Here is a 17,754-nt window from a genome sequence, read left to right as displayed (position 1 = left end):
GGCTCCCTTTCATCAAAAGACAGGGGAATCTCAATTTTACATGAATACTTGTGAATGAAGGGCTGCTGTGCTTGAGTGAGCATGGGTTTTCTTGCAGCACTGTAGACTGAATCATGCAGGTTGGTGACTCTGTGAGTAGGTGGGCACACCAACCACCAGACTTTACTCAAAGGGTAGTTATACTGGGAACAGGCTTATACAGGCCCAGTGTGAGGATACTGCTCTGGTATTTCTTCCTCTGGGAACTTAGCTGTCACTTTTGTTGGTACTTGGAGGTGTGATTCTGCACTACTGTGTGTGTTTGATAAGGCACTGTGGAGAAGGCCATGCCATGTTTTGTAGATAGTATAAATCATCTGTTTTTCATTCTACTACTCTGAATTCCAGCATGTCAGATGTCTTCTTTCCAGATTGCTTGTGTGCTGTGGACTGTGGTCTTGAACTAGCCTCTTTGTTAGTCAACCCTGCGGACTTCCAACATCGGAAATTCATTCTAAGTTCTAGTACTTCAGGGTCTAAAGTCTCCACACTCTTATAGCTCACCCATTTTTTTGAGTATGGCTTTTAGAGGCGGCTTAAATCCAGCAGGGTGTGCCTCTCAAGCAAAGACTGCCCAAGGTACAGATTCCCTTTTCACCTTGGTTCTATTTACAAACTGGCAGCCACACCCACGCAGGAATCTGTGCCAGTGCCAAGTAGGTGGAAAAGTCTTGTCTTGTTCTGCTATTGTGCTCAGTCTTTTTTTTTCTTGTTCTAGATTCTAAGTAGAGAGCAACTATTTCAAGGAAAGGGCATAATCAGGTCAGAGGAGATGAGCTCCCACAGTTCGAGGTCCCAGGGTCTCTGGTCAGAGACATCCTTTCAACTGTTTGGTGAAACATGCTTAAAAAGCTGTCAAACTCTTTCTGCCAGTAGGGGGCAGTGCACAGAGTTTTGTTCGGTCTTCCACATGATCATCCTCCTGCCAGCTGGTAAACTCAAGTAGCCCCAGGTGAGAATTCTTCTCAAGTCCTCATTGCACAAGGTGCTCAGCATATTATGAGTGTAATTTTGTAATGCCCAATGCACTTTAAATGGATTAACTCAATTCTCTAACCACCTTTTAAAAAGGGGTAAATATTACTAAGCTTTACCTAGAGCTCAAGCAACTTGTTTAAGGTCATATCCCTAACACGTACTTATCTCTGAATCCAACCTTAAGAGCTTTGAAAAGTCATCACATCTCTGTTTGCTTTTTGTTTTTTTTTTAAGTCATTGTTTGTCTTTGCTGACTTTGGCTTCTTATTGCTCTCTGCAAGGGCCATTTGGATTCTGTTGTTTTAACTTCAGCACAGTGGCCACACTTTAATCTACTGCTTTCTCAGCCAGCAATTACAAGTCCACAGATACTGTCCTGCTTCTCTAACAGTGGCCTGGCCACTCAGGCTGCAGCCTGATGAGAATTTTGCTCCCCCCCCCCAGGCCCTGTTGTTGCCTCTTAACTGTAGCTTTAATAAATCTCTATCATTTTGATTATGAATAAGACTTGAGATTCCAAGGCTGGAGTGAAAACCTGTGAGTTCAGAGAGGTTGAGTAGCAACTTCTCCTTGTTGGCCTCTGGAGAAGGTTTATGCTTCCCGCTTTGCCAAACCCCAAAAACCCGAGCCACTCCAAACCCCACCTACTGCTTCCTGTGTCTCTCTAGCTTTCCTGGATGCCCTCCGATGCTCTATGAAAACTTTCTATCAAGCAGTTGCTAATGCAGCCTCCTGACCCAAGGTTTGTTTAATTAACACGGATGCAAACTCGGGGTTCACAGCATGGTCAGACATCCCCAACATTTCCCCCTTTTCATCTAAATAAAATGCAGGCATGTCTCTCGATCGTGAAAAATTCTTAGGTTATTAAACATCTTAAATGCCACATTCTGTAGGTCTCTGAAGCATTTGAAGCTCTAAAATTATGTCTAACTTTGAAAACATACATAACATGACAATTTGAGTGTTATAGATGACTACTAGTCTGCATTTTTTTAACTCTCCTAAGCATTTTGTAATAATAGCATTCAAAGATTAGAACTTTTTTTTTTTTTTTTGGTTTTTCCAGACAGAGTTTCTCTGTGGCTTTGAAGGCTGTCCTGGAACTAGCTCTTGTAGACGAGGTTGGCCTCAAGTTCACAGAGATCCGCCTGCCTCTGCTGCCCGAGTGCTGGGATTAAAGGCGTGTGCCACCACCATCCAGTTTATGTTACATTTTTAAACGAGAGTAGAAATATATATACAGTATAACAAAATAACCTTAAATTTGTATCAATATATAAAAATCCATACCAATGTAAAATATTTGAGATGAATAGTTGTCCTTTTATCCTATATTCCTATATCCCCCCTAAATGATGACAAACATTCATAATTACCAAATGCCAAAAAACCCACACCTCACTTCTTGGGAATGTGATCGATGTGTTTTTTCTCTAGACTGCTCTTGTCTAGGGGTGACAGCATCCCCAGGGAACCCTGAGAAAATTGAAATAATGATCAAGTACTAAGAAAACTAACTATGATATTTGTTGTCTAGTCTCTGTGTAATGAGAAAGTACAAGGCTTATCTGGAATCCTGAATAGAATGGTCTGTGAGGCTGGACAATCTCAGCCAGCATCCTTGAAGTTGTTCTGAATACAGAACTCTGAAGAAACTGAAACAGAGGCACCTGGGCCACCAATTTTTATTGGTATTTGGTTCCCTTTTTCTGAAAACACACAAGCTTTCAAAGGTAACATACATATCTGATAAACACAAGCCAGCCAAAGAGGATTTTTTTGGTTTATGTTTGAGCAGGTAATAGACATCTGTCAACTTTGTAAGTCTTTTTGGACTGTCTAACCAAACCTCTATCCATGCCACATGAAAGGATGGCATGTAATAATGTCATGAGGACTCTAACCAACAAGATTTATCTTGTCTCATCCCGTCTCAGAGCTGTTCCCATGACAAGAGATCAGCATGTATGTTACCTGTATTGTAGTTTTTCTGGGTTTGTTTCTTTATGTTTGGAACAAAGATTTTCAGGGTGTCTCCTCCAATCAATTCTGGTCTCTGTTAATTTTGAAGGAATCCACAGTCAAGAAAATTGGTTCTAGACCTACAATATTCTAGCTCTCTACAATCATAGAAGTTCTAATCTACCAATCAGCCCTGTCACATTTTTAATCACAGGTGTGTGTGTGTGTGTGTGTGTGTGTGTGTGTGTGAACATTGCATGTGCATAGATGGAGGTTAGAGACAACTTGTGGGGGTCAGTTCTCTCTGTCATGTAAGCTCTGGGGATTGAACTCATCAGCTTTGGCAGCAAGCTCCTTTAACCACCAAGCTATCTCATCAGCCTTTATACATACTTTCCCCCTTATACATATTCTAAACCAACACCAAGAATTCCAAATCAAAGAATTCTGCGCCTCACTACATCTGCTTTCATTACCAACACCCAGATATTGGAAAAGAAAATATCCACCTAAAAACTACATTTAGTTTTAAGAATTTCATATATATATATATACTGTATTTATGTCATTTTCCCACTTCTAATTCCTCCCATGTCTCCCCTCCTCAGCTACCTCTCAAATTCGTGACTTCTTTTTAATTATTGTTATTACATACATATACACACAACATACATATACATGTCTGTATGTATTTAAATGAATACATACATGAATACTACCTGCCAAGTCCACTTAGCATTGCTCATTTAGATACACATTTTAGAGCTGACCTCTTGGTATTGGATTGTGTTTACTTACTCTGGTATGGATGGTTTTTCACTGGAAAAGCCTCTCTGATCTGACTGCCAGGAAGAGGATCAACATTGGTGGTGCTCTGATGGGTTCTCTGCTAAACTGCTTCTCATCATACATTTAAAAATAAAGAAGATTAAGATTAATGGGGAATCTACAGTATTACTATATTGGTTTAAGCCCAATCATCATATATCAACAAAGATATTTCTGTGGCGGTAGGTTAAAATCAGGTCCAAAGTGCTAAGTCTAAATATACCTTTGGTCACTTGGATAATTTTCAGTCTTTCATAATATGTCTTCTTGTGAGGGGCTACTGCCAGACCCAAAAACGTCAGAAAAAGAGGAAGAGAGAATTTCAGAATTTCTCAACTATCCTGAGCCCCAGTTGCTCTGTCCATTATAGACAGAAGTTGGCTACTTGGTGACCTTATTCTTGAACTGACAGGGAAAATTAAAAATTAAAAACATCAAAATTATAAAATTCATAGGGGGCTTGTGAAGTTTCTCCCCAAATTATAATATTATGATAATAATGAATTCAAAATCAAAAGGGGATGAGAGGGACACAGGAGGAGCTGGACAGAATAGGAATGATTGGAGATGATGTAATACAGTAGTTGGTATGAATTTCTCAAAGCTTTAAAAGAAATCCAAATGTGGGATGTTTATTTTGTGCAACCTCATTCTAAGGTGTTTTATCAACTATCCCATTGCATGTGAAAGCTAGGGCTATTCAGGAACTCTTGCCAGTTGTAATGAGCATAATTAAACAAGAACTTTCAATTTGTGCTCTAATTCTTACAATATTCCAATCCTAAAAGGAAAAAATATCAGAGGATGAAGTTGGAAATTAGTTAAAGACATTTGTGAATTAAATAAGAAGGCAATACCAAAGACACTAGTAGTTCTTCATTGTAATTCTTTTTTTTTCTAGTGTACCCACAGTTCAAGTGGTTCCCAGCGGAACACCTTTACTTAGATTTCTTCAGTTGTTTAAGACAGTGTTTTGAAAAATCAACAACATGCTTCACTTCAATTATAATGGCAGAGAAGTTTATTAGTTCTGTCAATTTTTCCTACATTAGGATTTGGCCAAGGCACAAGTCCCTAGGAATCCTGTTCTTGTTCAATATGTAGATGGATTTCTCTGATCTCCTATGACAGATTCAGACTTAGATTAGAATTACTTTTCGTAGCCCTCAGCTTGTAAAGCCCACAAGACCTTCATAGAAAATCTCCAAGTTGCCAGAGAAAAGATCCATTATTCTGAGTAAGATCTGACTGTGGGAGTGACTGTTCTTTAAACTGAAAGAGAAAATAGTCATTTACAATTTCTCCATTTCCATTCTTAAAAGGCAATTACTTGAATTTTCTTTTAGACTCACAGAATCCTATAGGTGTTGCATTGTTTCTTTGCTGGCATCTCCCTTGAATTACTTCCAACAGCCTTTCTCCTGAAAGGATGCTGCAAGTAGGCCTTCGGCCATCTAAAACTGGTTCCAAAGTAGTACATGCAGCCTCAGGACTATCAGGTTACACTCAACCTTTCACCCCCTTTTAGAGATTTGAGTTCTTACTCAGGAACTCACAGATATAGGAGGCATTGCTTATTCTAGTCTGTAATTGAATTCAGCGACTTAAAGCATACACTGTTACCTAAAAGTAGTCAAGGAGGTAGCCAAATTGTTAGAAATTCCACCATAACTAGTATTAGTAAATGAGCTATATTTGTCAGTCCTACACACTACTGAAAGCTTCTTCAATTCTGACCAGAGCCAACATTTTTCTGGTGAGCAGGCTAATGTCTTATGAAACCCATCTCCTATCACCTTCTAATCTTTAGCTGAGGTGTTGTAACCCATACAGTGCTGCTACTTGTTTGATTGCCTGACAATCAAAACCAACCGTGGGAATGTGTATCATAGATTTGGACCCTCATTGACTCACAAGATACTAGACAATCCTAAACTAATACTTTTTGTTGATAGGTTGTTTGCCAAACACAAAGAAGGAGGCGGCTGAGGGAAATGGCTCAGTTTGTTGCGAAAGTGCCTGCTGTGTAAGGATGAGGACCTGGGTTTGGATTTCTGGCACCTTAAGGCAGGGTCACAAGCATCTATAACTCTAGCTATTGGGGGTGGTGCAGAGACAGATGGATTCCTGGATCTCAGTTGTCATCCAGTTTGTGAGTGTTAGGTTTGGTGAGAGACCCTGTCTCAAAAGATAGATGGAGTGTGACTGAGAAAGACACTGAACTTCAATCTTTGGGTTTTATGTGTATGTGTGCATACACATATGTGCATACAGGTATACACATGCATGGTATCTAACACATCTGTGTACATATAAATACAGCCCCCAACACAGAAAGAAAACCCTCCATTTATTTTCTGTTATCTGCTTTAATTTGTGGGGGCATCCCAGTTGGGGGAACTGATGTTTGCCATTGTCATAGGACTTCAATTGCTGTGAAGAGACACCATGACTACAGCAACGCTTATGAAGAAAAACATTTAATTGGGGCTGGCTTACAGTTTCAGAGGTTTAGTCCATTATCATCATGGCAGTGTGTAGGCAGACGCGGTGCTGGAGAAGGAGCTGAGAGTTCTACATCTTGATCAGCAGGCAGAAGAAGCGAAGACTCTATACTAGGCCTAGCTTGAGCATATGTGACTTCAAAGCCTACCTTCAGTGACACACTTCTAACAAGGGCATAGCTGCTCCAATAAGGTCATACTTCCTATTACTGCCATTCCCTATGGGCCAGGCATTCAAGAACATGAGTCTATGGGGCCATTCCTATTAAAACCACCATACCATCTCCTTTGGGTTCTTTTGTTTCTCTCAAGAATCTTTAGTTTGGCCGTTTATGGTTATATCAGATGGTCTCACTACAAAGGAAAATATTTTTCTTTAAAGACCATCGAGCAGTCACTTAGTGAATACCACCCCAAGACAAAGATGTCTCAGCCATGAAGGTGACACAGGCTGGAGCCTATGATTCAGATTTGGTTAATCTCTTATAGGTGAAAGGTGGCTCAAAGAAGGCTACAGATGGAGACAAGACATCAACAGTCTTACCCAACTGTGAATTCTACGAACTGTAAGACAAGATGTACAATAGAGTTACAAATAGTATGGAGGGTAACCAATTACTCTCTGATTGGATTTGAGGCCTACTCCACAGGAGGGAATCCATGCCTGTTCCTGTAAGCCTGGCATGACAGGGGAGGTCTGAATACTGTCATTTAGCCAAAAGGACATAACATCAAACTTCTTTCTAAATATTTTGTGGGTTTACAGCCATAGGCAAATGTTACCCTTGACTTTAATTGAAGATGACTCTTTCCAGTAAATGGAGGTAAATGCAGAGACTCATGGCTGCAAAAGGTACTCAGAGTAAGTGACAAATGAGTGCTAAGCTCTAAATGATAAATTTACATCATCCCCTCTAAGGCTCAGGGAACACTGCGGATAAGCAGAAAGAATGTAAGAACTGGAAAATAGCTGTGCTAACTAGTTTTATGTCAACTAGATACAAGCTGAAGTCAGTTTTGGAAGAGAAAACCTCAACTGAGAAAATGTCCCCAACAGACTGGCCCCTGGGCAGGCCTGTGGTACATTTTCCTGGTTGATGACTGATTCGGGGAGGGGCAGCTCACACCAGGTGAGTTCTATAAGAAAGCAGATGAGTGAGCCACGAGGGCCAAGCCAGTAAGAGCATTCCTCCACAGCATCTGTATCAGTCTCTGACCCCAGGTTGGTGCCTCGAGCTCTTGTCCTAATGGCAGACTCACAAATGACAAAGAAATAAACTTTTTCCTTCCCAAGTTGTTTTTGTTCATGGTCTTTTGTCACCTCACATTTCATCTCCGGAGCAAGACACAGCCTTTACAATCATGGTCTCATAACATTGGGTCTGCCCAATAATGTGTCTCACAGGTCCCTACCCCTCACTGCTAGCTTATTTGTTACTAATAAGTTCAGGGTTCAGAGGACTTAACTGCCTTTAATCATGTACCCACTGGTGACCTCAGCAGACTCCAGTGGATGGTTCCAGTCTGCGGTCACAAAGATGGTTTTTATTAAACTAAATGGGTTACAAAACAAAAACAATCTTAGAGGAGGATTAATAAGGAAGAGGGGGCATTAGCAGGGATGGGAGGGAGGAAGGAGAAAGTGGGGGGGAGTAATGCATTGTATATGTCTAGAATTACTAGAGAGCAAACTATAAAATGGTACCTTTTGCTAACTATGAAACCAGAATAAGGGAAGTTTAAACAGAAGATTCTATATTATTCTCATAATTAATATATTTAAAAGGGGGAGCATTATTATAAACCCTTCTTAGTGAATACAGGTGATGTGGTCACTGTCCATAGGTACACATCAGCTCTCATCAGACTCAGCTGCTGTTGTCAAGGCCCTCTGGAAGACCCAGGTTGGTTGTCAGGAAATATCTACTACGCATGCTCTTACTGTCAGTCTGGGCTGGCTGTCAGGAGGTATGTCCTGCATATGCTCTAGGCCAGCTGTGGGAGGCTTAGCTATCCCACAGAAGGGCAATTGGAATTCATAGCATTAGTCTTCATTTCTCTGTGGGCTGTCTTGTCAGTGACAGCAAGGGACAATATCCAATACTGTGTCTAATGTGTGTATCATGGATAGTTGTCACAACTTTTTCATAGTCTAAGTGACTCTGAGGGCTTGCCGCTGAGAGACTTGAAAAACATTTTTAAGGCCGTCTTTTCTTAGCTCTGGGGAGGCAAGAACTGTTGAGATGAGATTCTAAGAGGAATGAAGCTGGAGCTTGAATGGAAGATTAGGAATTTCTTTGTGGAAATGAATGGTCTATATAATGTCCTCATGGCCTCAAGCAGTCTGGAATGGCCATGAATTACCAAGCACCTTCTGCTGATGTCTAGCCTTTTCTTTTACTCTCCTGACCCCGTGACTAAGGCCAGAGGATATAAGGTGTCTTTACCTTCCACACTGTGTTTCCTTGAGACAATGTCTCTTGCTGAGCTTGGAGCCTGCCATTTTCTGGCCAGGCAGTCAGTATATAGCCCCAGCACTGAGGCTACGGGTATACATGACAACACCTTGCATTTTATGTGGCTGCTGAGGATCCAAACACAGGGCTTCATATTTGCACAGCAATTGCTTTTGCCCACTCAGCCCATGTGCATTGTAGTTTTGTTTCTTTAATAGTTTTGTTCTGACTTTGAAGTATGATAAACAAAGATGCGGCAGAATTTTTTGCTTTTTGTTTTGAGACATACACTTGGTAAGATGCCAGGCTGGCTTTGAAGTCCTAGGCTTAAAGTAATCCTTTTGCCCCAGCCTTCCCAGACCACTGAGGTACATCACTGCACCTGGCTAAGATGACGTCCTGTAGAAAGAGAGTGGGATCTAGCATTTTGATGTGTACATGTGTGTGCATGTGTGTGATGCATGTGTATGCATATGGTGATCAGAGGGCACGCCAGGTGTTATTCCTCAGGCATCGTCCAACATTTTTCTTCTTTTTTTGAGGCAGAGGCTCTCATTTACCTGAAACTTAAGTAGACTAAGCTTTAATCCCTGGACATTGAGCCCCAGGGATCTACTTATTTTTACCTTTCTAGTGGCTGGATTACCAAAGAGTGCCATCATACCCGGCTTTTTTTTAATGAGTTATGGGAATTTAACTCGGATTTTTGTGCTTGCAAAGCAAATACTTTATCAACTCAGCTCTCTCCCCAGCCCAGAATCTATACAAAAATTTTATGAAAAAAACAAACAAACCCCAAACTCAGCTGGATATTGGTGGTGCATGCCTTTAATTCCAGCATGCAGGAGGCAAATGCAGGTGGATCTTTGAGTTCAAGGCCAGCCTAGTTTACAAAGTAAGTTCCGGGATAATAGAGCTACTCAGAGAAACACTGTCTTGAAAGACCAAAACAAAACAAATAAGCAAACAAAAACTTATACCAAACCAAATATAAAACGCAAAAAGAAAAGAAGAAAAATCTCTACCATTAATTATACCTGCAAATATATGCATGCCCAAGCCATATATCCACGCTCAGAATGACTTCCATTGCTGACTACACTTGGCACTTCCCCTCATATCCATACCTATTATCCACACCCATATATAGATGCATGATCACATCCCTACCTATATGTGCATATGTTCATGTAACAGCATCAAGCTCTGTCCCCATCAACATTCCTCCCTTTTCTTCTTAGGCTCACTGTATTTCCCAGCTTCTTTGCATTTATGTGCAGCCACAAATCACAAGCGGCTGATCAAAGTGGAAAGGTTATCTCTGAGCATAGATCTTAAAGCCTGGGATGGACTTTTCAGGTGCTAGCTGCTGGGGAACCTGGACAGGGGCCAGAGGAAGGCTTAGAGGAGAGGCTCCTTTCATTCTCCTGCCTCCCAGTACCAACTGTGGCACAAGACAGAAGCAAGGTATTTTATTGTGCTATGTAACTATAGGTTTAGAGGTGGATTTTCTACATTAGGTTATCCTAGCTAATATGTATTGTGGGATTACGAGCCCCTTTTATTTTCTGATGGATGATAACCTCCTTTCTAATTTGCAGTAAATCAGTGTTTCTCCAGTAACTGGCTGTGTTACGTTATTAAAATTGTTTATTTTAAAGTCAAAACTGCCTTTGAACTTGATTTAATTATGTTTAATTAAAATCCAAGGAAACATCGGTGTTTCACCATTGTATCTACATTATTGCCAACTTGGTGAGCAGGAAGCACACCCATTATTGTAGTTAGGGTTGTCTGCAGTGGGAGGTGTTGCTCGAGGAAGAGTGGCCACAACATCAATGCCTTTTCATCTGGTTTTAAAACTTTATTATTTTACTTTTTTATTAGTTTTTTGGGAATTTCATGTAATTTATTTTGATTATGTTCATCCTCCCTCATTAACTCCATCTAGATCCATGACCTCTTTTATACCCAGCCAACTTTGTGTTTTCTTTTCTTTACTAAAAATCATCAAGTCCAATTTGTGCTGCCCCTATAACCTTGGGCCATCAACTGGAGAAATGCTGACCTACTAGGGGCCACACCCTTAAAAAGCGCTCTCTCTCTCTCTCTCTCTCTCTCTCTCTCTCTCTCTCTCTCTCTCTCTCTCTCTCCCTCCCTCCCTCCCCCCTCTCTCTCCCAAGTTATCAATAGCTAATTAATGGGTTTTCTGCTCCTCCACATACCCATAGGTTTCTCTACCACCGCAGTAAGCCAAACCAAGCCAAATTGAAAAAGTATAAAAACATGTTTATTTGAGCAAAGCAATTCCTAGTCAGGTTTTCCAGTCCCAGAGATTGAGGTCAGAGAAGTCACACCTAAAACAAAAGCATGGAGACTTTTTAGGTCATAGGTGAGGGTTGATGATGTGTTCACCACTAGCTGGGTTTGTGCCCAAGTATGGTCAAAACTGAGCACTGTAGATGGGAACTTGGTTGGTTTGGCAACTTCAGGGGAGTAGTAGCCCTAAGAATGTGGTATTGAACTTTTTGGTGCCTTTCTTTTGTTTGGAGACTCTTGAGTGGGCAGGGTTTGGAGAGAAACAGGGATGGATGGGGCTTTCTGGATCATACGGGAGTGTGCTGGAGGCTCTTTCCACATACACTTATGCAATGACCTCTGAGCCTTATTGGGGGAGGAAGAGCTTTATATAGACATTTGATTTGGAGCTGAACATTCCAGTTTCTTAATCTCTGCATTTGACCAGTTGTGTCTCAATATGCTAATCACCATTTGCTGCAATAAAACAAAGAAAATGAAACTAAATCCTTTACTGACAAGGGTTGAAATATGAACTAATCTATGGGTACAGGTTTCCATAGGTCTTTTTCAGAAGTTCCCTAGTGTTAGTTATCTCCTCCCATTGTTCTTTCCTCTATCCTATCCTTCCACTCTTCACTCCATTTAACCCTTACTATGCCACAGTTTCCTTTTACTCCTTTGTTCCACTGCATCCTATCTTCCCTCTCTTGAAAGTCTCATATCCCATGGTCCCTTACCAAGTCTCTGATTTCTTTGGGTATTTCAAACGAAACACATATATCTGGAGTCAAATCCACAAATGAGAGAAGACGTGTAGCATTTGTCTTTCTGCCTTCTTCCTTCACTCAGAAGTATTATTTCTGGTTCCATCAATTTACCTGCAAATGCCATAATTTTATTTTTTAACATCTTCATAATGTTCCACTTGTATAATGTACCACATTTTCAAGTATCTTTGTTGTGAGTCTATAGGGAATATACCCAGGAGTGGTATAGCTGGATTGTGTGGTAGATCTAGTTCCAGCTTTGTGAGGAGCCTCTACACTGATTTTCAGAGAGTACAGAAAACTGAGTACACCAGTTTTCACTCCCACAAGCAGAGAACAAGTGTTCCCCATCACACACATCCATGCCAGCCTTCGTGTGCTTTTGTTTTTAATCCTAGACATTCTAAGATAAAAGTTATAATTTGCATTTCTCTGATGACTAAGGATGTTGAAAATTTAAGGAATTGTTTCTCAGGTATCTGTATTCCATATTTTTATTACTCCCTGTTTAGTTCATTATCACATTTTTAATTAGGTTGCTTGTTTTTTGATGTTAAGTCTTTTGAGCTCTTCGTATGTCTAGATAATAATCCTCTGTTGGATTGATAGGTGATAAAGATTTATTTCCCCCCACTCTGTAGGTTGCCTCTTTGCTTGACTGATAGTGTCCTTTGTTATACAGAAGCTTTTTAATTTCATGTGGTCCAGTTTGTCAATTGTTGGTCTTAATGACTGCTGGGTCCTGTTCAGAAAGTCTTTTCTAGTGACTATAACTATAAGTTCAAGAATATTTCCTACTTTCTACTCTGTCAGATTTAGAATATTGGATCTTAAGTTGTGGTCCCTTATACATTTGAAGTTGAGTTTTCTGCTGGGTGAGAGATAAAGATCTATATGTATTCTTCTTCCTGCAACCATCTATTTGACCAACATCATTTGTTGAAGATGCTGTCTTTTCTCCAGTGTATAATTTTGACTTATTTGTCAAAAATCAGGTAGCTGTGAGTACATGAACTGAGCACCAAAGGATCCAATTAAAAAGTGGTCTACAGAACTAAATAGAGAATTTTCAATAGAGGAGTCTACAATGGCTGAGAGGCACTTGAGAAAGTGCTCAACATCCTTAGCCATCTGGGAAATGCAAATCAAAACAACTCTGAGATACCATCTTACTCCTTTCAGAATGGCTAAAATAAAAAACACCAACGACAATTTATGCTGGAGAGGATGTGGTGAAAGGGGAACACTCCTCCATTGCTGGTGGGAGTGCCAACTTGTACAGCCACTTTGGAAATCAGTGTGGAGATTCCTCAGAAAAGTGGGAATAAACCTACCACAAGACCCAACAACTCCACTCTTAGGCATATATCCAAAAGATGCCCATTCACACAACAAGGATGTCTGTTCCACTATGTTCATAGCAGCATTATTTGTAATAGCCAGAACTTGGAAGCAACCTAGATGTCCCTCAACTGAAGAGTGGATAGAGAAAATGTGGTAATTTACACAATTGAGTATTATTCAGCAGAAAAAAAACAATGGAATTCTGAAATTTGCAGGCAAATGGATGGCACTAGAAGAAATCATCCTGAGTGAAGTGACCCAGTCACAAAAAGAAACATGGCATGCACTCTCTCATATATGGATTTTAGACATAGATCTGGGGAGTACCAGCCTACAATCCCATGGCCAGAGAGTCTGGGAAACAGAACCTTAATCCAGTAGCTGATGGAAGCAGAAGCAGACTCCCATGGCTAAGCACTGAGTTGAATTCAAGAAATCCAGTGACAGAGAGGGAGGACTGATGACCAAAGGCATTAAGACTGGGCTGGTTTAACCCCCAGAAACAGCTGAATCCAAGACTGATGCCTGGGAACCCAGCATGGGACTGATCAAGACCCCCTGAATGTGGGTGTCAGTGAAGAGGCCTAGGTAATCTATTGAGCCTTGGGTAGTAGATCAGTATTTATCCCGGGTATACAAATGGACTTTGGACTCCCATCCAACAATGAGAGATGCACTCTCACCCTGAACTCTTGGGGGAGGGTCTAGGCCCTGCCCTGGATGAAATGACAGACTATGGACACCCCCATAGAGTGCCTCACCCTCCCTGGGGAAATGAGGGAATATTGGGGGGCGTTTGGTGGGGGGGCACAGGAGGAGGGGAGGAAAACAGAGGGACTTGGAATTGAATTAAATTTAAATTTAAAAATTATATATATGGCAAAATTTGTATTTAAATAAGTCTTTATTAAAATAAATAATGAAAGATTAAAAACAAAGAAAAAGAGTTTCCTGGTGGAGTTTTTACATTTATTTATATGTAAGATTATATCATCTTCTTTAACGTTTTCCTTTCCCATTTGTATCCCCTTGATTTTCTTTAGTTGTTTTATTTCTCTAAATAAAATTTCAAGTAGTATGTTGAATAGATATGGAAATAGTGATAGACATTCTTATCTGCTCATGATTTTAGTGGAAGTGCTTTCAATTTCTCTCTGCTTAGGTTGATGTTGACTGAGGTCTTGCTGTAAATCACCTTTATTATGTGGTGGAATGTCCCTTGTATCCCTTGTCTTGCTAGGACTTTCATCACAAAGGATTATTGGATTTTGTAAAAGGCTTTTTTCTTCATCTAATGAGATGATCATGTGTTTCTGTTTTTAGTTTGTTTATGAGGTAGATCACATTACAGATTTATATATGTTTAATCATCACTGCATCTCAAGACTAGTTGATCATAACAGATAATCTTTTTGATGTACTCTTGGATTTATTTTGCAAATGGTTTATTGAGAATTATTTTTTGTATCCATGTTCAGCAAAAGGCTTGACCTACAGTTTTCTATTTCTCTTGGGTCTTTGTCTAGTTTTGTCATCAAGGTAATACTGGCTTTGTAAACGATTTTGGAAGTGTTTTTCCTTTTTCTATTTTATGAGATAATTTGAACAGTATTGGTGTTTCTTCTTCTTGGAAGGTCTGGTAAATTTTTGGGCTGAACCTATCTGGTACTTGGCTTTTGTTAGTTGGGAGACTTTTAAATAATATCTCTTTGCATGTTATGGGTATATTTAAATTATTTCAACTTGATTTAGCTGGCAGGTTACATACATTCATAAGTTCTAATTTGATGGTATGTAGATCTTAAATTATGTGACTATGACTCTGAATTCTCCTGGTCTGTTGTAATGTCCTTGTATTCATCTTTAATTTTATTAATTTGGATCATGTTTCTCTTTCTTTTGGTTAATTTGGCTAAAGGTTCATTAGTTTTGTTAATCTTTTTCTAAAAACACATTCTTTGTTTCAGTATTCTTTGAATTTTTGTTTTTATTTCATTAATTTTAGCCCTCATTTGAATTAACTCTTACAATCTACTTTTTGGGTGTTATATCCTTATTATCCTTATTTTAAGCTCTTCAAGTATATCACTAAGTTATTAATTTGAGATTGCTCAATTTTTTATGGGCACTTAGTAATAGAGACTTAAAAATTGCCTTCATTGTTTCTCATACATTTTTTTCTTTCAATTCTAAGACTTTTAAATTTCCTTCTTGATTTCTTTATTGACAAAATTATCATTCAGTAATGTGTTGTTTAGTTTCCATGAGTTTGTATACTTTCAATAGTTTCTACTGTTGTTGGTATGTAGGTTTAGTCCACTGAGGTTAGAAAGAATTCAGGGTATTATTTCAATTTTCTTATACTTGTTGAGACTTTCCTAATATGTGGTCAGTTTTGGAGAGTGTTCAATGGGTTATTGAGAAGAACATGTATTCTTCAGTGTTTGGGTGGAATGTTCTATAGATATCTACTAGGTCCATTTGGTTCATGATGTCATTTAATGCAATCATTTTTCTATTTAGTTTTATTTTTTTTCAGATGGCCTGTCTATTGGTGAGAATGGGTACTGAAGTCACTCCACTATCACTGTATCATGCTTAATCTGTGACTTTAGATCTAGTAGTATTTCTTTTGTGAAATATGGTGCCCTGTGTTTGGTCATTGTAGTATCTAATTGATAGATTATTTTTTCTTTAATGAGTGTGAAATGTTTCTCATTGTCTCCCTTGACTAGTCTCTATTTTAAGTCTATTTTGTCAGAAATTATAATACCAATGCCTGCTTGTATCTTAGTTCTGTTTTTTTGGAGTATCTTTTTTTGTCCTTTTACCCCAAGGTGGTTGGTATCTATCATTGATAATGAAGTATGTTTCTGGGAGACAGCAAAAACATGGATTCTATTTTCTGATCCTGTCTGCTAGTTCATGTCTCTTTAATGGAGAACTGAAATCATTGATATTTATAGTTAGCATTGAGAGATTTATATTAATTCTCACCATTTTGTTGGTCTATTTTTTTTCTCAGGATACTTTTGAATACCTGTTCTGACATTGTTGGTTTGTTCCCTGTAACCTCTTGGACGTGTTTATCATTCACTTGATACTGAAGTATTTCTTCTAGTATCCTCTGCAGAGTTGGATTAGTAGTGATGAATTCATTTAATCTTTTTTTTTACAATGGAAAGTTTTTATTTCTCCTCCAATTTCGAAAGTTTTGCTGGGTATAATAGAATGGGTTGACAGTAGAATGCATCCAGAACCTGGAGTACATCTTTATGGGAAGGCTTTCCTGTTTCCATGGTTTCTGTCACACAATTAGACATTGTTCTAGATGACTGTCTTATGAAATGACTTGACTCTCCTCTCTTGATGCTTTCAATACTTTTCCTTATTCTGTACTTTTAATGTTTTAACTATAATATACTGGGGAGAATTTATTTTATGGCACTATCTATTTGGTGTTCTACAGGCCTTTGTACATGGGTGGAGATCTCTTTCTCTAGCTTTGGGAGATTTTCTTCTGTTATTTAACTGAAGATATGACCTATGTTGTGGCATTCTTCTTTTTGTGCCTGTAATTCTAAGGTTAGATCTTATTTTGTCCTAAAACTCTCTCAGATGTTCCATTCTTTTTCTTTTTCTGATGTAATTCTGTTTTATGTCTTTTTTGTTTGTTGGATTTTTTTGTCTTTGTGTGTGTGTGTGTGTGTGTGTGTGTGTGTGTGTGTGTGTGTGTGTGTGTGATTTTTTGGTCTTCCTTCCCTGACTCTATTTTTCAACATGACCCATTCTTTCTATGAGGTTTTCCACTAAGGGTTTAATTGACTTATTGAGTTTTCCATGTTTATCAATTTCTTTAGAAATTCAAATTTTTTATTCCTTTGATTGATTTCCTTATTTTATTCTTCTCAGTCCTCCTCAAGATGTTTGATCATAGTTATAACCATTCTTTAGAGTTATTTTTGTGAATGTTCTTTTAGGTCATTTTGTTAGGGGCCATTACTATGGAATTTGTTTTTTTTTTTGGAATATACTTGTTATTTTGATTTTAAGGTTGTTTTTATTTTTGCATCAGGATGTGCACATCTGAAGTTAATTCTTTTTGGTCTAAGTCACCTGTTTTTCTTTTAGCAGGAATTTTTTTACAACATTCATAGGAGTCTAACTCACAGCCGGTTTGGGGTGTCAGTTTTCTCTGTTTGGTACATAGGGCTAAATCTTTTGCTTGCCAGCTATTGCCTGGTGCCTGCAGCTGTTTGGTTAAGGAACTTGGAACAAATTTCTCAAGGCATTATGGACAGATCCTTGATTTAAGACCAGACAGCCCAAGTTAAGCAGATGAATTAATAGTTATTTCTCTGTGATCTATGAGCCAGGTATGTAGCTTCTTGATTTTCCTCTGTTCCATTTTACACCTTGTCTTTATGATCTTCTCTGGGGAGGGGAAAATAGAAATGTAAAGGCAGGAAGGAGAGTAGAGTTCGAGCAGCAGCAAGAGCGAGTCTTAGGCGACATTTTGTTGTAGTTGTTGATGGTCTTTCTTTTATTAGAGCAATAGAAACCCTATCTGAG

Source organism: Mesocricetus auratus, unplaced genomic scaffold, assembly GCF_017639785.1.
Source record: "Mesocricetus auratus isolate SY011 unplaced genomic scaffold, BCM_Maur_2.0 Super-Scaffold_6730, whole genome shotgun sequence".
NCBI lineage: Eukaryota > Metazoa > Chordata > Mammalia > Rodentia > Cricetidae > Mesocricetus > Mesocricetus auratus.
Note: the sequence above shows the minus strand (reverse complement) of the source record.